Genomic DNA, 20,450 nt, shown 5'->3' with positions numbered 1-20,450 from the left:
GGCTGAGGGTAGCGGACGCTAACAGGCTCAACAAACTGATCCGAGCCCACTGACGTTGTGGGGGCGGAGCTGGACTCTGTCGGTGGTGTCAGAGAGGAGGATGCTGTCTGAGCTACATGTCATCTTGGACAATGTCTCCCACCCACTCCGTGACTTGCTGCTCAAACACAGGAGCACTTTCAGTGACAGACTCATCTCCCATAATGCACCACAGAGCGCCACAGGAAGTCATTCCTGCCTGTGGCCATCAACACTTGGACTTTAGTAGTAATAGTGTCGTGTAATACTGCGATATTCTCTGTCAACACTCTGGTTTACTTTGTACCAATACTGCACCTTTAAAGATTTTTAAACACCTCAACTTCTACTTCTTTTAATAATTCCACAAACTAAAAAACTGGACATATTTCCACTCCTTATTTATTTTTTTCTATATTTAAAATATGTTTAAATGTAAGTCGTCCCTGGTGTCGTTGTCTTACTTCCTGTCTCTGTGCCTGATGTGTATCACCTGTGTATATGACTGGTTGTCTGTCACTTCATGAATGTTTCACCAGTGTTTCGCCTCGTGTCTCAGGATTATTCTCTTGTTTCCATCGTGCGGTTTGGACTTACCCTTCTTTCAGATTTACTAGATTACTCAGCACTTTGGAAGTTTCACCAGTTTATTTAATTAAACCCCTCTAAAGTAAACCTCAGTGTCTGAATCACGGCAGGCCGAAACACTTGTTACACAATAATGGTGAAAGCAGTGTAAAGATGTGAGAAACATATGTAACTCCCAGAAATATGAATATGACACACAGTCAAGGCAATATTTCAGTACCAGACTCTTGATAAAAACACCCAATTTAAATGTAAGTAGGTAGGTTGTAGGTTTCAGCAGCTGCTTTGTTGTATTTTCTTCTTTCTTGTTGCGTTCCCCTGTGCTGCTGTGCCAATTTAAATTTCCCATAAAGGAACATTTTCTCTTAAAGTCACTTCAGTAAAGAGTTAGTTTTAGTTGAGTTTATCGCTGTGTCTCGACTCGGAGATGTCCATTAGTACATGCAGTACTCTGTGTACACCAGTGGTGGATGAAGTATTCAGATCCTTTACTTAAGTAAAGGATTTTGCACGGCTGTACTGAACCTTTTCAGCGTTATGAGTGCACCATCCTGGTACCCATAGTGCACTGCAGTTTGCCATACTTCTCAGTTTGAACGCACTCATACATTTTAGTTCACATATTTTGTGTAATGCGCTGTCTTCATGATGATGTCACCTGAAGTCAGAGACTGTCCTCAGGTCAGCGGCTCTCGGTGATCAGCATGCAGAGCAGGTGTCACAGTACTGATTGTGTCTCTCCATGCGTGAGGTAATTTGGGATGTCGCTCATTTGCATGCAGCCCTCGCGTGTCAGATCTCACGTTATCTCTGCTGGATGATTTCATATGTGATACGTTCACTCTTCCTGTCTGGGAGGCGTCCACACCGCCCATTCATCTCCTGATCACACCGTCAGTCGCTCAGACGCGCCGCAGGAAGTGGATCTGATAAAGAGATTCAGATCTGAAGGTCTGTCTCCGCGACCTCGTCCTGTCGAGGCTGGAGGGCAGACATCCCAGTTGACTGGAGGAGGGCGGAGGGGGAGGGGCTTAACGTTCCTGTACTGCAGAACTGTAAACACAGATTCAGTAGTCAGGATCAGACTTACAGTAAATCATTGATTTAATCATTGATCGACTATCAGCTTGTCTGCTGCTCTTTACAAGGCCACCAGTTAAAAATACGTTTCTGAGATACAACACACACACACACACTCTCAGTGTGAGTGCATAGTGAAATATTGATAGGTGATCCTGAGTGATTAGCTGCTGTAAGTGAGGACAGACTCTCAACATGTCACAGCTGATCTGTCACTCTGAGCTTTCTCATTCATAATACATGACTCTCGCCCATCTCCCCTCTCTCTCTGCAAATTCCACTTTAATAAATGATCTTCAGTCTGCGGGGGGCCTCCTCCTCCTCATCGTTCACATCCTCCTCCTCAACCTACTCCTCTAACTCCACCTTCTCTTGCTCTTTTTTCTTATCCTTTCCTTCTCCTCCTCTTCCTCCCCTGCCATCTCCTTCTCAGACAGCAGCTGAGGAACCATCTCTCCCCTCAGCAGCTGTTCTGAGCTTTCGATCACATTCGATTCATTGATTGGATGTTGACACTTCATGTATCCATAATGTGAATGATTCATATTCTGTATTGTTACTCGACACATGCAGAACGTTACAATGACAGTCATATAATGTACGTTAGCGGAAGCTGTAGAGTAAATATTACGGTCCTATTTTTAGTCCTCAGAGGTTAATTTTATTCTTATATTTTATATTTTATCTAATTATTTTTATAATCTGCCTTTTTAATTGTAATTAAATTTCACCTACCTCACTTTTATGATTCATGTAAAGAGGCTGCTGTAACATTAATGACATACTCAGTCTATTCAAGATGTTCACATTTAAAATACATAAAGTCAGTTACATTTGATGAATAAACTGAAATCATGTTTAATCCAATATATATGAGATATTCAATGATTAAACATGAAATATGAAAAATATCAACGTAAAATATAATACTAAACAGTCGTAGTGAACTGAGTCGTGACCTGAGAGCTGTCCATTTGTCTGAGGTGAACTCATCAGAGTTTTAAATCAGGGGGAATAATTCAAACACACACACATACACATACACACTGCCTCTTCGTGGGGACCCTTCATTCCCTACCTCCTAACCGAACCTTCACCTAATGTTAATCTGAACCCTAAAACCAAGTCTTAACCGTCAAACTGCCCTTTAAACATGTGGGGTCCAGCATTGTGGTCTCCACAAAGCTGTCGGTCCCCACAAGTATAGTGGAATCCCGGTTTTTGGACCCCACAAATATAGTAAAACAAGCCCCCCCTCCCCAAACACACACACACACACACACACACTAATTGAGGTATTGAAGTAGTGAACATCTGTGCCTGTTAAATCTCTCATGGGAGGTTTTTTGTCTGTTTGCTCAAACATGAGCAGGGACTCATTAAAGGTGTGTGTGCGAACATTTCTGCAGCATGAGGACATTTCATTATAATTGAGGACATTTCATTATATTGAGGACATTTCATTAAAATTGAGGACATTTCATTATATTGAGGACATTTCGTTATATTGAGGACATTTCTGCAGCGTGAGGACATTTCTGCAGCATGAGGACATTTCATTATTTTGAGGATATTTCATTATATTGAGGACATTTCTGCAGCGTAAGGACATTTCATTATTTTGAGGACATTTCCGCAGCATGAAGACATTTCATTATAATTGAAGACATTTCATTATTTTGAGGACATTTCATTATATTGAGGACATTTCTGCAGCATGAGGACATTTCATTATTTTGAGGACATTTCATTATATTGAGGACATTTCTGCAGCGTGAGGACATTTCAGTATTTTGAGGACATTTCATTATATTGAGGACATTTCTGCAGCGTGAGGACATTTCAGTATTTTGAGGACATTTCTGCAGCGTGATGACATTTCATCATTTTGAGGACATTTCTGCAGTGTGAGGACATGTTTGCAGCGTGACGACATTTCTGCAGCCTGAGGACACTTCAACAGTGTGAAGACATTTCTGAGGACATTTCTGCAGTGTGAGTACATTTCATTATTTTGAGGACATTTCATTATATTGAGGACATTTCATTATATTGAGGACATTTCTGCAGCGTGAGGACATTTCTGCAGCGTGAAGACATTTCATTATTTTGAGGACATTTCCGCAGCGTGAAGACATTTCATTATATTGAGGACATTTCGTTATATTGAAGACATTTCTGCAGCGTAAGGACATTTCTGCAGCGTAAGGACATTTCATTATATTGAGGACATTTCTGCAGCGTAAGGACATTTCTGCAGCGTAAGGACATTTCATTATTTTGAGGACATTTCATTATATTGAGGACATTTCTGCAGCGTGAAGACATTTCATTATTTTGAGGACATTTCCGCAGCGTGAGGACATTTCATTATTTTGAGGACATTTCATTATATTGAGGACATTTCATTAAAATTGAGGACATTTCATTAAAATTGAGGACATTTCATTATATTGAGGACATTTCTGCAGCATGAGGACATTTCATTATTTTGAGGACATTTCATTATATTGAGGACATTTCTGCAGCGTGAGGACATTTCGTTATTTTGAGGACATTTCCACAACATGATGACATTTCTGCAGCGTGAAGACATTTCATTATTTTGAGGACATTTCCGCAGCGTGAAGATATTTCATTATATTGAGGATATTTCTGCAGCGTGAGGACATTTCTGCAGCGTGAGGACATTTCGTTATATTGAGGACATTTCCGCAGCGTGAGGACATTTCATTATTTTGAGGACATTTCTGCAGGGTGAGGACATTTCAGTATTTTGAGGACATTTCATTATATTGAGGATATTTCTGCAGCGTGAGGACATTTCTGCAGCGTGAAGACATTTCATTATTTTGAGGACATTTCCGCAGCGTGAAGACATTTCATTATATTGAGGACATTTCGTTATATTGAGGATATTTCTGCAGCGTGAGGACATTTCTGCAGCGTGAAGACATTTCATTATTTTGAGGACATTTCCGCAGCGTGAAGACATTTCATTATATTGAGGACATTTCGTTATATTGAGGACATTTCTGCAGCGTAAGGACATTTCTGCAGCGTAAGGACATTTCATTATTTTGAGGACATTTCTGCAGCGTAAGGACATTTCTGCAGCGTAAGGACATTTCATTATTTTGAGGACATTTCATTATATTGAGGACATTTCTGCAGCGTGAAGACATTTCATTATTTTGAGGACATTTCATTATATTGAGGACATTTCATTATATTGAGGACATTTCTGCAGCGTGAGGACATTTCTGCAGCGTGAAGACATTTCATTATATTGAGGACATTTCGTTATATTGAGGACATTTCTGCAGCGTGAAGACATTTCATTATTTTGAGGACATTTCCGCAGCGTGAAGACATTTCATTATATTGAGGACATTTCGTTATATTGAGGATATTTCTGCAGCGTGAGGACATTTCTGCAGCGTGAAGACATTTCATTATTTTGAGGACATTTCCGCAGCGTGAAGACATTTCATTATATTGAGGACATTTCATTATATTGAGGACATTTCATTATATTGAGGACATTTCTGCAGCGTAAGGACATTTCTGCAGCGTAAGGACATTTCATTATTTTGAGGACATTTCATTATATTGAGGACATTTCTGCAGCGTGAAGACATTTCATTATTTTGAGGACATTTCATTATATTGAGGACATTTCATTATATTGAGGACATTTCTGCAGCGTGAGGACATTTCTGCAGCGTGAAGACATTTCATTATTTTGAGGACATTTCCGCAGCGTGAAGACATTTCATTATTTTGAGGACATTTCATTATATTGAGGACATTTCGTTATATTGAGGACATTTCTGCAGCGTAAGGACATTTCTGCAGCGTAAGGACATTTCATTATATTGAGGACATTTCTGCAGCGTAAGGACATTTCTGCAGCGTAAGGACATTTCATTATTTTGAGGACATTTCATTATATTGAGGACATTTCTGCAGCGTGAAGACATTTCATTATTTTGAGGACATTTCCGCAGCGTGAGGACATTTCATTATTTTGAGGACATTTCATTATATTGAGGACATTTCATTAAAATTGAGGACATTTCATTATAATTGAAGACATTTCATTAAAATTGAGGACATTTTATTATATTGAGGACATTTCTGCAGCATGAGGACATTTCATTATTTTGAGGACATTTCTGCAGCGTGAGGACATTTCGTTATATTGAGGACATTTCCGCAGCGTGAGGACATTTCATTATTTTGAGGACATTTCCACAACATGATGACATTTCTGCAGCGTGAAGACATTTCATTATTTTGAGGACATTTCCGCAGCGTGAAGATATTTCATTATATTGAGGATATTTCTGCAGCATGAGGACATTTCATTATTTTGAGGACATTTCATTATATTGAGGATATTTCTGCAGCGTGAGGACATTTCATTATATTGAGGACATTTCTGCAGCGTGAGGACATTTCTGCAGCGTGAGGACATTTCGTTATATTGAGGACATTTCCGCAGCGTGAGGACATTTCATTATTTTTAGGACATTTCCACAACATGATGACATTTCTGCAGCGTGAAGACATTTCATTATTTTGAGGACATTTCTGCAGGGTGAGGACATTTCAGTATTTTGAGGACATTTCTGCAGCTTGATGACATTTCATTATTTTGAGGACATTTCTGCAGTGCGAGGACATGTCTGCAGCCTGAAGACATTTCTGCAGCCTGAGGACACTTCAACAGTGTGAAGACATTTCTGAGGATATTTCTGCAGTGTGAGTACATTTCATTATTTTGAAAACATTTCATTATATTGAGGACGTTTCGTTATATTGAGGACATTTCTGCAGCGCGAGGACATTTCATTATTTTGAGGACATTTCCGCAGCATGAGGACATTTCATTATTTTGAGGACATTTCTGCAGCATGAGAACCTTCTGCAGCGTGAGGACATTTCATTATTTTGAGGACATTTCTGCAGCGTGAGGACATTTCATTATATTGAGGACATTTCATTATTTTGAGGACATTTCCGCAGCGTGAAGACATTTCTGCAGCATGAAGACATTTCTGAGGACATTTCTGCAGTGTGAGGACATTTTATTACTCAAAGGACTGTTGGAAGGCTCAGGTTAGAGTCAACTGTAGGTTTGGGGCGTCACCAGTGGTAGAAAACACAAATTCAAGGTACTTTGAGTATTTATGTTTTATTCTACGTTCTACTTCTCCTCCACTAGACCTCAGAGGTAATACTGTACTTTTTACTTCAGTACGTGCAGTAAAAAGTACGACAGCTTTAGTTACTTTCTCACAGGACCGCAACGCTACAAACACATGACAATCTTACAGACCATAATGCATTGCTGCAGATTTTACTGTATTTTCCCAGAGTGGTATTAATACTTTTACTTCAGTAAAAGGCAAGAGGCCAGGCCAACATTAAATGTTGACCTCTGACCTCTGTGGTACGTCCGTCTGGGTGCTGACTTCCCTTAAAACATGTCTCTCCTTCATCATCATCTTCATCATCCTCCTTCAGCATCACAGGGATCTTTGTTTCAGACTGACCTTTGACCTTCTCAGACTGCCTCTCCTACAGCTGAGCTCACTGAAGTCTGTCGTTCAGCTTCAGCGATTCAGTTTCAGCTGTTTTGGTGTTGACTCTGCTGAGTGGTGAGTGTGTCGGCTTTCACCTCATGGCCTGGTCTTCTTCTCTTATCTGCTGATCTGTCCATCAGGGCGGAGTGGCTGCTGTTTGGTTTAGATAACCCTCGGGACCCTGAGAGTCAGAGGAAAATGTTTCCCACGCCGGCCGGGCTGTGTTCACGTCACATGGGAACAACAAGCTACTTTCTTTAGGATGTCTTTAATTAAATATGAACATTTAGAAAGTTATACATGAAATAGAAACCTGTACTGTACTGTGTTTTATAATAATATATTGAATTTACATAGTTAGTGATCAGAGCAGAAACATCATCCTGCTAATTAAACACAGAGCGTCTTCCTCCTGTTGTCTCCTGCTTTCTGCTTCAGCTGCAGAACCTGCCTGGTGTTTTCACTGGACTCACTGGGAGCTGTGGTCCTGGATCTGCTTGGCTGGGGAAACCGCCTGGTTCTGGAAGACGAGGGAGAGTTGAGCTTTAAGATACTGTGCCAAAAAAAGCAGAGCGTCTTGCTGAAGACCTTTTTGCATATCAGGTCCATCTCCCTCCCCCTGTGATTCAAACATAGGAATTATAACAAATGATCTAAAACAAAATCTTACCATATGTTCTAGAAATATCTTCCGCACAGGGACAACATTACATCTTGGTCTCCTTTTGCAAAGCGTTTTAAACTAAACTAAGTTTGGCTATGTGTAATTTCTGCACGTTTTCAACATAAATTTAAAGCTGCATTAATCAGGTTATTTGGCAGCTGTAAACACAGCATCTGACTTATATTCAGCTGATACCAGAATGCAGGTTTACGTTTTCTTCTGGCGGAGTACTGGTGGTTATTGGTTTACTGTTGTTGTGTTAGTGCCTCTCATTTACATTAGCATCTCATATGCATCCAATTTCCCAAACAAATAAATAACAACGATCTCTTGAAACCCAGGAGGCGGTTTAACAACAGGTCCTGCTGTTCTGGAGATTTTTCCAAAATCCTCAAAACCTCTTCTGATCATGTGGGAAATGTTCCATCTGCTGCCTGATGAAAATGAGTTTTAACCATTTGTTGTGCCTCTTCTTTCAAATCCAGACTGATAGGACGTTTCTTCTTGCTCAGTCTGTAAAACCACATGTAAAAAAGTAAAATATGATATGCAGATGTTCCCTGCTATGTTTACATGTACATACAAAATAACTCAAATTTATATTTGTGATTTATAAAAACGGCAAGGACATCGATCCTTTCACATATGTTTCATTTGTGCAAAATATGTAGTATTTCTTTATCCAGACGATCAGAACACACACAGTGTTTCTCTTTAGGCTGTTTGTTGTGTGTTGAATCGATGCGTCATTTAAAAAAAAATGTCAATCTCTGTGAACTCGTTGCCCCCACCTCTCTCTCTCTCTCTCTCTCCATCTCTCTCTCTCTCTCTCTCTCTCTCTCTCCCCATCTCTCTCTCTCTCCAGACACTGCAGACCTGAGCGAGCGAGGGGCGAGCAGCTGAGTGTGACGGAGAATTGAATTGAAGAGAGAGAGAGAGAGAGAGGTGCAGTGTGTGTTCTGCATACAAATCAACTGTCTGTTATAAAGCAGGGAAAGACATTCTGGCTGTTGATTGGTCCGGTCCCTGGTGGCGTCTGCAGGCATTAAGATTGCATGAGCGCACACACTCACATACTCAGACTCAGGGCTTCTCACAGTTTAAACTCTGTCTTTGAAATATAAATGCGCTGCTGAACCCAAACAGGCTCAGCAGGAGGAAAACACCACCCTGTAACTAACAACACTGAGCGAGGCGACCACCTCTCTGCAGGTGATTCTCACAGAAATCAACTAAAACCAACGGCTGCCTGAAAGGAAAGAAAGCAATCCTAAATCTGATGGAGGATTAATGTATTTAATATATTTGATATCTAGGAGCCCATCATTAAAGGTAATGAACTTGAAAGTGTCACACCTTATAAATACCTACGAGACATTCAGGCAGAGTTTTGCCTGTAACCCAAAAATCAGTTGTAAGTAGCTTTAGCCGCTAACGCTACGATTACTTGCCTTGTGTTGATGGCTCCTCTTGATAACTTTACTGTCCCTGCACATGATGCTTTTTTGAATTAATATCATTAACCGCATTTCACGCAGAATTTGGGTCGTTAATGTAGCTGAATCTCTGACTCTTGTATTGGCGTCCAATTTTAATACTCCAACACAGATTTCTGCTATCTGTCTTTATGCAGATGACAGTCTTTCTTACGCATTTGGTATGAAACTATATCAAGATTACAGTCTGCCTTTAACATTATTTAGACAAGCCATCCATATAATCTAATCAAATTTCTGATCTCAAGTAAAAGTACAAACACAAAATTATGAAAATAGTACGCAGAATCATATTGAATAACATATATTATTGGATTATTATTGATGTATTAATGTTGCAGCTGGTAGTTTGTAAATTTCACCAAGAGACCAATAACAGAGACCTATCTTAATCTATAATAAGACATCAAAATGTATTGATTTTATTTTTTATGTATTCATTAATCTGAATATGCAAAGTAATTAAAGGTATCAAATAAATGCAGAAATACGTACAATCTTCCCTCTGAGACGTGGTGGAGGAGAAGGTAATGAAGCAGAGAGAAAAAAGAAAAAAGTAAATAACAAGACTTCATAATCAGTGATTTCTCATGTGTCTCAGTGTGTCGATTATAAACTGGAGACGAGGACAGGCTCATCGTCTTTGTCTCAGGTCCGGCTTCCTGTTCAGACGAACCTCTGGACAAACAGACAGTGATGAATGATAACTCCTCGGGTGGCGTGCAGGACACCTGAAGTTACAGAAACAATAAAATATTCATACAATTGAACCGCTCGGATCGATTTCTTCTTTGTGTGTTTTCTTTGATTGTGGGCGCAGACAAAACACACCGCGGCCTGAAGGTTCTCCTGACTCGGCATCTCTCAGAATAATAACAGTAACAGCGTCGGCTAAAGGACGGCAAGTGTTTACCATCAAAAACATCCCGTCACAGCTGAGAGCTAAAGACAAATGCTGAATTAGGATTTTTGATGGTTGGATAGCTCTATGGCCTCATACCTTGGTTTGCATATTCTTCCCATGTTTGCGTCAGTTTCCTCCAAGTGCACCAGTTTCCCCACCGTCAAGGTTCAGTAACTTCCTCAAAAAGCTGCTTGCTGTTTTTAACAAACATTACTCAAATAGTTCATTTGTTGGGGACTTTTTTCAACGACGGAGTAATCCAGATTTGATTTGCAGTTGTATCTTATAAGTGGGATACTGTGACATTTCTGCTTTAATATTGCTGCAGTGCTTTTATTTCAGTGAAGTATCTGAATTCTTTTTATTTGTGTTTTATTGTGTTTTTTAAATACAATCTGATAAAAATAACAACTTGTGTTGAAGTGCTTGTGAAAAAATTATTCCTTTGTGGCGTCACATCAGCTGAACTTTAAGGGGAGCTGCTGAACATCACCAAAAAAACAACAAGGAATGTAGCAGAAAATAACATAAAGTATCATATTTCCATAAAATATCAAATTGGCTCTATGGGAAAGAAAGAGATACAGTGTCTGCAGAGCGTGAAGCTGCAGGTTGTCTGAACATCAGCTGCATTTCTGCAGACCTGACTGATTTTTACATTTCTTCTGTAGTTTTCTTTTTTTAGTTGAAAGTGAATTTCACAGAGCAGAAACTGACTCACCATCAAGGAGGAGAGACAGTTACTGACAGGATGGACATCTACAGCATGCTGAATGAAACACCACACAGGAAGCAGCAGTCTGTTCGTACGCTGTCAGCCTGTATTTATTTTCCAGGTTTGTAGTTTTAATGAATCACCAGCAGGTTTAAATGTCCTCCATCATGTTTATCCTGCTGTCAAATTATCTCCTCATGAGGTTCAGATTTAAATACTGAAATTGTTCTGTATCTGTCAGTGCTCCATCATAAAAACGAATGTGCCCATATCCTGGGCAGCCAGTGGTGACGGCCCAGAGGTGGATGAACACTGTGTGTCTGCAGACACGCACCACTACACAGTCTCCTTCTTTTCTTATTACTCTTAGTCTTAAAAGAAATAACAGCACATCATAAATAAGATTCGGTGGTCTCTGCAGGATAAGACGACTTTTAATATCTCAATCCTGAAAAACCATGATGGCTTTTCTGTCCTACGTGTGACAGAAGCTGCATCAGTGAACACATTCAGATGTTATTGACCAGGACAGAGTCGAGCCTCGCCGATCACTCTGATACCTCCGACTGTACCTGTGATGGAGAAGCCGTCAGCTGCTGTGAAGTGTTCAGAGCTGTGAGGTGTTTCTGAATGAAAGCCGGTGGAGGCGGAGGGCCTCAGTAATAACACAGAGAGCCTGTCCCAGCCGTCCGTCCTCATAACCTCCATCATTATTCTCTCTCCTGATCCCACACAGTGAGGACGGAGGTCTGAACCCTCAGACTGGATGAAGGAGGGGGGTTAAACCTCTCCCAGCCTGACTCGGCCTCCTCGCTGTGGTTTTGATTTGCTCGGCGTTATGCTGATGAGGTTGTGAGGTCTCTCAGGGGGATTCACAGCGACACGGTTTTACCAAATTTCTCCAGCGAGGATCGTTGGAAATGTGATTCAGGAGTCTCGGGGGAAATAAGCATGCAAGGTGCTGCTGCTGTTTGCCCGTCAGGCAAAGCAATATCCTCAGCCTGTTAGACGCAGCAATAATCTCCACAGGGCCGAGCCGAGGGACGCCTGCAACCCCCGAACTCTGAGCAACGCCGAGGGAGAGTCTGCCGGGGTTTATGAGGCCATTGTCACAGAGCGGTCACACTCAAGAGTCAATGTCCTCATCACAGAGATGGTGAACCACACAAAGCAGCGGAGACTGAGAGCTGATGGTGAAACGCCTGAGAGGGCGTTCAGCAGACAGGAGAGTCCGCTGCCATGCTAGTAGCTCTGTTTGTGCTTTCAGCTCAGTACTAATGACAACATGCTTAAAGGCGCTATATGCAAGCATTTAGGTTTAAAACATTAAAAACAGAATGTGAAAACGTAACAGCTCTGACGTCATGTCTGTATTGTGTTGATTTGTTAAACCCTTTTTATCAGTTTTTCACTGTTACTTTCCATTATAACGAGTAAATCCACTGATCTCAGCGATTCTGTTGGATTAATTGATTTTGTGGAAATGTTGCTGTGGCTGCGTTCACACCTGAAGAACAGGTGTGTTTAAAATCCTCGGCCGTAGATCAGACAGCTGTCCTGACACTGTCTTCACCGGTTAGTCCGAACCAAACTACAGTATTAAATAACATGACTTGTTTCTGAGGTTTCACCTTCACAACAATGAACCAGGTCAAAGTGATTCTCTTGATTTCATTGGCTGAGATTGATGATGACAGTAGGCTACCTCATAAAAACCAGACACACAGTTATTGCAGAGGGTGTTACATAAAGCTAGTCTCCAACGAGGAGGTAAAATACCTCATGAATACCAAAACTTGTCAAAAGAAACTTAAACTGTAGTCTTATTACCTTTAAGCCCTCACACTGTGCAGGAAATCCATTAAAAACCTCATAATGATCATTAATTCAGGCATTAATTAACTGCAACTTTGGGGTGAACCACTGAATTTACACCTTTATTTAAAAAATGAAGGTGCAATTTTTTGTAAATTTAAGCAGCTGAAGTTTTGAAGTGTTTTTGTGCAGAAAACCCATTAAAAGCCTTTAAATGTTACAACCCACTATGTATCCAGTACTGTCATCCAGACTGGAACCTTTTAAAACCTGAATATTGAATCAGAATATCATTATTAACTTAAATTATTTTCTAATGTGAAAGAAAATTTAAACCTTAAACTCATCATATATGAATTTGTCAAATATTTACAAGGTTGTTTGCTTCATGTGATAATTAAGGGCTTTTTTAAATGAAGGTGCTTTAGAAGGGGTTAGTTTTTCAAATTAAAGGGCAAATGAAGGATCTGTGGCTTCCAAACACTTTGATTTAGATGGTGGTGTGTTTTCAGGCTTAAATAAGGATTCGTTAAGTGTGCTGTAAGGGGTCCTTGTTTCACAGTGATGGATGCAGAGGATCACATCAGACTGGTTTCAGGTCTGCAGCCTCTAAAGGATCCGTTTGGACTGAATTCCCATTAAGTGTAAAAGCCTTTTTCTTCATTTGCCCGCTGTTCTTCTCCCTTCTCACTCTCTCCACCCTCCTCCTCCCTCATTTACATAATGTCTCCTATTTCATCTGTACATGAACTTCCCATCTGCAGGAGTCAGACTGGGTCTTTACTGCCCCCCGCTGTTAGGAATCAGCACATCTCCATCTGCACTGCAGCAGCTTCAGGACTGCAGTTCATCTCTCAAGTGCAACTGTGTGAACATGTTGGCCTTTACACTGACACACTGACTGCTGCAGAGCAGGAGGCTGGAAACACTGGATACAGCAGTTGTTGGTGTCCTTCCCTGATTGGCCAAGGGCTGAGTTGGTACTTGGCGTAGAAATCAACCTACAGGAACAGGCCATTTTATTTGTCTACGTGGAGGCTTTCATGGATTATCTACCCAGCCTAATGCTGAAAAGAACAATAAATAATCTCTATCAAACGTCCATCAATTAATCAATCACAGGTACAAACAACGAGGGGGTGGGTGCAACCATAAGAACAGGTAAACCATCAGGATGTTGGATGTTCAGCAGTGAGACTTGTCCTGTTGTCCCTGACTGCTCCCTGCTGTCGACAGATGTTTGGAGTTCAGAAACAGGAATATATACAGAGGCTGTAGTGGTGTGTTGTCTTCAGCCTGCTCTCACTCCCAAATCGTCCCAATTGGACACTCAGTCAAGACCCCTTAGCGTCAGTTGTAAAAGCAGCTGTAGCATATGAATAACAGAAAAGTCCAAGTAAGGAGATGGTTGAGATGGACAAGCGGACCAGAAACCAGACTTTTACCCAAGAGACCGGTGTTCATTTTCAGTCAAGGTGTGTAAGTCAGGTTTTTTAACCTAAACCATGCTCTTTTCCTAAACAAGTAGTTTGGTGCCTAAACCTACCAAGTGACACTAAAGGGTACGCAAGGTGTTAAAAAGCGATGCCTAGGGGTGTTGACCAAGTGTCCATATACCCAGTTGGGATGAGAATGTGTTGTAGTGGTTGTTGTGGTGTGTAGTGGTTGTTGTGGTGTGTTGTGGTGTGTAGTGGTTGTTGTGGTGTGTTGTGGTGTGTAGTGGTTGTTGTGGTGTGTAGTGGTTGTTGTGGTATTAGTGGTTGTTGTGGTGTGTTGTGGTGTGTAGTGGTCGTTGTGGTATTAGTGGTTGTTGTGGTGTGTTGTAGTGGTTGTTGTGGTGTGTAGTGGTTGTTGTGGTATTAGTGGTTGTTCTGGTGTGTAGTGGTTGTTGTGGTGTGTAGTGGTTGTTGTGGTATTAGTGGTTGTTGTGGTGTGTAGTGGTTGTTGTGGTGTGTAGTGGTTGTTGTGGTATTAGTGGTTGTTGTGGTGTGTTGTGGTGTGTAGTGGTTGTTGTGGTTGTTGTGGTATTAGTGGTTGTTGTGGTGTGTAGTGGTTGTTGTGGTGTGTTGTGGTGTGTAGTGGTTGTTGTGGTATTAGTGGCTGTTGTAGTGTGTTGTAGTGGTTGTTGTGGTGTGTAGTGGTTGTTGTGGTATTAGTGGTTGTTGCGGTGTGTAGTGGTTGTTGTGGTGTGTTGTGGTGTGTAGTGGTTGTTGTGGTATTAGTGGTTGTTGTGGTGTGTAGTGGTTGTTGTGGTGTGTTGTGGTGTGTAGTGGTTGTTGTGGTGTGTAGTGGTTGTTGTAGTATTAGTGGTTGTTGTGGTGTGTAATGGATGTTGTGGTGTGTTGTGGTGTGTAGTGGTTGTTGTGGTATTAGTGGTTGTAGTGGTGTGTAGTGGTTGTTGTGGTGTGTTGTGGTGTGTAGTGGTTGTTGTGGTTGTTGTGGTTGTTGTGGTAATAGTGTTTGTTGTGGTGTGTAGTGGTTGTTGTGGTGTGTAGTGGTTGTTGTGGTATTAGTGGTTGTTGTGGTGTGTAGTGGTTGTTGTGGTGTGTTGTGGTGTGTAGTGGTTGTTGTGGTGTGTAGTGGTTGTTGTGGTATTAGTGGTTGTTGTGGTGTGTAGTGGTTGTTGTGGTGTGTTGTGGTGTGTAGTGGTTGTTGTGGTATTAGTGGTTGTTGTGGTGTGTAGTGGTTGTTGTGGTGTGTTGTGGTGTGTATTGGTTGTTGTGGTATTAGTGGTTGTTGTGGTGTGTTGTAGTGGTTGTTGTGGTGTGTAGTGGTTGTTGTGGTATTAGTGGTTGTTGTGGTGTGTAGTGGTTGTTGTGGTATTAGTGGTTGTTGTGGTGTGTAGTGGTTGTTGTGGTATTAGTGGTTGTTGTGGTGTGTAGTGGTTGTTGTGGTGTGTTGTGGTGTGTAGTGGTTGTTGTGGTATTAGTGGTTGTTGTGGTGTGTAGTGGTTGTTGTGGTGTGTAGTGGTTGTTGTGGTATTAGTGGTTGTTGTGGTGTGTTGTGGTGTGTAGTGGTTGTTGTGGTATTAATGGTTGTTGTTGTGTGTTGTAGTGGTTGTTGCGGTGTGTAGTGGTTGTTGTGGTGTGTAGTGGTTGTTGTGGTATTAGTGGTTGTTGTGGTGTGTAGTGGTTGTTGTGGTGTGTTGTGGTGTGTAGTGGTTGTTGTGGTATTAGTGGTTGTTGTGGTGTGTAGTGGTTGTTGTGGTGTGTTGTGGTGTGTAGTGGTTGTTGTGGTATTAGTGGTTGTTGTGGTGTGTAGTGGTTGTTGTGGTGTGTAGTGGTGTGTAGTGGTTGTTGTGGTATTAGTGGTTGTTGTGGTATTAGTGGTTGTTGTGGTATTAGTGGTTGTTGTGGTGTGTAGTGGTTGTTGTGGTGTGTTGTGGTTGTTGTGGTGTGTAGTGGTTGTTGTGGTGTGTTGTGGTATTAGTGGTTGTTGTGGAGTGTTGTGGTATTAGTGGTTGTTGTGGTGTGTAGTGGTTGTTGTGGTATTAGTGGTTGTTGTGGTATTAGTGGTTGTTGTGGTGTGTAGTGGTTGTTGTGGTGTGTTGTGGTTGTTGTGGTGTGTAGTGGTTGTTGTGGTGTGTTGTGGTATTAGTGGTTGTTGTGGTGTGTAGTGGTTGTTGTGGAGTGTTGTGGTATTAGTGGTTGTTGTGGTGTGTAGTGGTTGTTGTGGTGTGTTGTGGTGTGTAGTGGTTGTTGTGGTATTAGTGGTTGTTGTGGTGTTTTGTGGTATTAGTGGTTGTTGTGGTGTGTAGTGGTTGTTGTGGTGTGTTGTGGTGTGTAGTGGTTGTTGTGGTATTAGTGGTTGTTGTGGTGTGTTGTTGTGGTTGTTGTGGTGTGTAGTGGTTTTTGTGGTGTGTTGTGGTGTGTTGTGGTTGTTGTGGTATTAGTGGTTGTTGTGGTGTGTAGTGGTTGTTGTGGTGTGTTGTGGTGTGTAGTGGTTGTTGTGGTATTAGTGGTTGTTGTAGTGTGTTGTGGTGTGTAGTGGTTGTTGTGGTGTGTAGTGGTTGTTGTGGTATTAGTGGTTGTTGTGGTGTGTAGTGGTGTGTAGTGGTTGTTGTGGTGTGTTGTGGTGTGTAGTGGTTGTTGTGGTGTGTAGTGGTTGTTGTGGTGTGTTGTGGTGTGTAGTGGTTGTTGTGGTGTGTAGTGGTTGTTGTGGTGTGTTGTGGTGTGTAGTGGTTGTTGTGGTATTAGTGGTTGTTGTGGTGTGTTGTGGTGTGTAGTGGTTGTTGTGGTATTAGTGGTTGTTGTGGTGTGTAGTGGTTGTTGTGGTGTGTAGTGGTTGTTGTGGTGTGTTGTGGTGTGTAGTGGTTGTTGTGGTATTAGTGGTTGTTGTGGTGTGTAGTGGTGTGTAGTGGTTGTTGTGGTATTAGTGGTTGTTGTGGTGTGTAGTGGTTGTTGTGGTGTGTAGTGGTTGTTGTGGTATTAGTGGTTGTTGTGGTGTGTAGTGGTTGTTGTGGTGTGTAGTGGTTGTTGTGGTGTGGTGTGTAGTGGTTGTTGTGGTGTAGTGGTTGTTGTGGTATTAGTGGTTGTTGTGGTGTGTAGTGGTTGTTGTGGTGTGTAGTGGTTGTTGTGGTGTGTTGTGGTGTGTAGTGGTTGTTGTGGTGTGTAGTGGTTGTTGTGGTATTAGTGGTTGTTGTGGTGTGTTGTGGTTGTTGTGGTGTGTAGTGGTTGTTGTGGTATTAGTGGTTGTTGTGGTGTGTAGTGGTTGTTGTGGTGTGTTGTGGTGTGTAGTGGTTGTTGTGGTATTAGTGGTTGTTGTGGTGTGTTGTGGTGTGTAGTGGTTGTTGTGGTATTAGTGCTTGTTGTGGTGTGTAGTGGTTGTTGTGGTGTGTTGTGGTGTGTAGTGGTTGTTGTGGTATTAGTGGTTGTTGTGGTGTGTAGTGGTTGTTGTGGTGTGTTGTGGTGTGTAGTGGTTGTTGTGGTGTGTAGTGGTTGTTGTGGTGTGTTGTAGTGGTTGTTGTGGTGTGTTGTGGTGTGTAGTGGTTGTTGTGGTATTAGTGGTTGTTGTGGTGTGTAGTGGTTGTTGTGGTGTGTAGTGGTTGTTGTGGTGTGTTGTAGTGGTTGTTGTGGTGTGTTGTGGTGTGTAGTGGTTGTTGTGGTATTAGTGGTTGTTGTGGTGTGTAGTGGTTGTTGTGGTGTGTAGTGGTTGTTGTGGTGTGGTGTGTAGTGGTTGTTGTGGTGTGTAGTGGTTGTTGTGGTATTAGTGGTTGTTGTGGTGTGTAGTGGTTGTTGTGGTGTGTAGTGGTTGTTGTGGTGTGTTGTGGTGTGTAGTGGTTGTTGTGGTGTGTAGTGGTTGTTGTGGTGTGTTGTGGTGTGTAGTGGTTGTTGTGGTATTAGTGGTTGTTGTGGTGTGTTGTGGTTGTTGTGGTGTGTAGTGGTTGTTGTGGTATTAGTGGTTGTTGTGGTGTGTAGTGGTTGTTGTGGTGTGTTGTGGTGTGTAGTGGTTGTTGTGGTGTGTTGTGGTGTGTAGTGGTTGTTGTGGTATTAGTGGTTGTTGTGGTGTGTTGTGGTGTGTAGTGGTTGTTGTGGTATTAGTGGTTGTTGTGGTGTGTAGTGGTTGTTGTGGTGTGTTGTGGTGTGTTGTGGTGTGTAGTGTTTGTTGTGGTATTAGTGGTTGTTGTGGTGTGTAGTGGTTGTTGTGGTGTGTTGTGGTGTGTAGTGGTTGTTGTGGTGTGTAGTGGTTGTTGTGGTGTGTAGTGGTTGTTGTGGTGTGTTGTAGTGGTTGTTGTGGTGTGTTGTGGTGTGTAGTGGTTGTTGTGGTATTAGTGGTTGTTGTGGTGTGTAGTGGTTGTTGTGGTGTGTTGTAGTGGTTGTTGTGGTGTGTTGTGGTGTGTAGTGGTTGTTGTGGTATTAGTGGTTGTTGTGGTGTGTGTTGTAGGATGGGGGCTGTACAATAGGTTAAAGAGCAGAACGTGATGGATATGATCTCATTAGAAGAGGGAAGCTGGGCTTTCATTTCCTCTCTGTGCTTCATCTTTATTAACGTCAGACGGCCGGTCGATGATGCCGCCTCACACACAGAAACCAAAGAGGGAATCAGGTGAAATCTCAGTTGCAGTCTTCACAGTTGTGAGGCGTTCAGGAGGGTCAGCGACACACTGGCAGTGTTCAACATGAAAACAGATCCTGTTTGACTGATTTACTTTAGGTCATTTTTGGAACCACATATTCACCCAGCCAGGATCGAACCTGCTCCCTTTAAGTCATGAGCCGGCTTCTCTAATGTTTAGGGGTCAGTTTCCTATTTGTAGTACATTAATATACATCCAGTGAAGCTGCATCCATGTGGTGTGTTTGTCCTTCAGGACAGCAGATGAAGGATGATGGTGATGGTGGGATCTGACAATTGGGTGGAGCTCTGCCCTGACGGACTGATGGCTGCAGTGTTCGGACTCACACTGTTAATGACCCACCTTCATTACATCAATAGAAATAATCTCCAGTCAAAACAAACACTGAAGGAAGCTTTTAAAGGCACGACTAAACAACATGCACAACCTCCAGGTCTGAGAAGTGAAGCCGTGCTCACTCCCAGCTCATCACATATGGATAGTGTTGTACTTTCATGTAATATAGTTATGTAATTTAATTACAAAACAAATGTAACCGTAATCTGTTACACAGAAAAAATGTAAAAAATTGCAGTTACTTATGAAAATGTTCATGATAACGTTCTGTAAAAAGCGCAGCTTTGCTGCTTTGCATGTTTTTCATGTGCACGATGTCTTCCTTTGCCGTCTCCAGCCGTTTAGTAAAGTCGGATGTTGTTCTGATGCTTCTGATTGGTTCTCATGTTTGAATTTGCAGCGCTGCCTCTCAAGCTGTCTTTGGAAAATGGTTAAACGTGGAAAACGTTCATTAGAAATTTAGAAAAGTAATCAAAAAGTGATTAAATTTAATAAGTTACTTTGATAAAGTAATTGAAACAATAACACTTGTATTACATTTTAAATAAAAAGTATCTTGTAATCGGTTTCCAAAGTAACGTTTCCAACACTGCATATGGACGCTTGCTTTTGCACGCTGGGCACCCTGTAGCGTGGTTTAGGGCAGGATTAGCTTGTGATTGTAAAGTCGCTACCGTGGTGACCTGTCAGGTGTAGCAATGCGTGTCCCTTCGCAGCTCCACCCTCTTGTCCAAGTATTGTCACTTCTGGAAGGCTCTTTTTCACCAAAGCAGGGAAAATGTTCTGCAGAACGTGCTCGAACTGACAAACACTTTGCCGCCGCACAACATACGGAGAGAACAGCAGAAACACATGGAGGACGTCAGACGAGACGCTGTCAGCTCCAGTTGACCCTGACTCAAGTGACATCACTTGAGGACATTTATCAGACTTCAGACAGCTCCCCCTGGAGAGGACTGATTTTTAAAACATATGCAGTAGAACTCCCAACACCTGGAAACACCTGGAGACACGCTGAGGTGGAAAATAACTGGAGTTCAACTTTGAAGGTTTGAGGCTACCAGTCACAGCAGAGCCGGGTCAGCCCACACAGGGAGGCTAATTGCCATAATTTAGTCTGAGTGGTTGACACACATGTCCGCCCCTCCGCTGAGGCTGCACAGGCGG

The 20,450-nt window shown here is 42.0% G+C and overlaps 1 protein-coding gene across 4 annotated transcripts in view; it reads right to left on the bottom strand.

The window, feature by feature from the left end:
• Positions 1-20,450, bottom strand: part of LOC119909376 (NLR family CARD domain-containing protein 3-like) — a 622,129-nt gene that overhangs the window by 229,250 nt on the left and 372,429 nt on the right. The window lies entirely within an intron of this gene.

The sequence above is a fragment of the Micropterus salmoides genome, unplaced genomic scaffold, assembly GCF_014851395.1.
Source record: "Micropterus salmoides isolate LMB-PRFRI ecotype aquatic unplaced genomic scaffold, ASM1485139v1 Ms_hic_scaffold_18, whole genome shotgun sequence".
Classification (NCBI taxonomy): Eukaryota; Metazoa; Chordata; class Actinopteri; order Centrarchiformes; family Centrarchidae; genus Micropterus; species Micropterus salmoides.
Note: the sequence above shows the minus strand (reverse complement) of the source record. Positions and strands in the feature narration are given on the sequence as shown.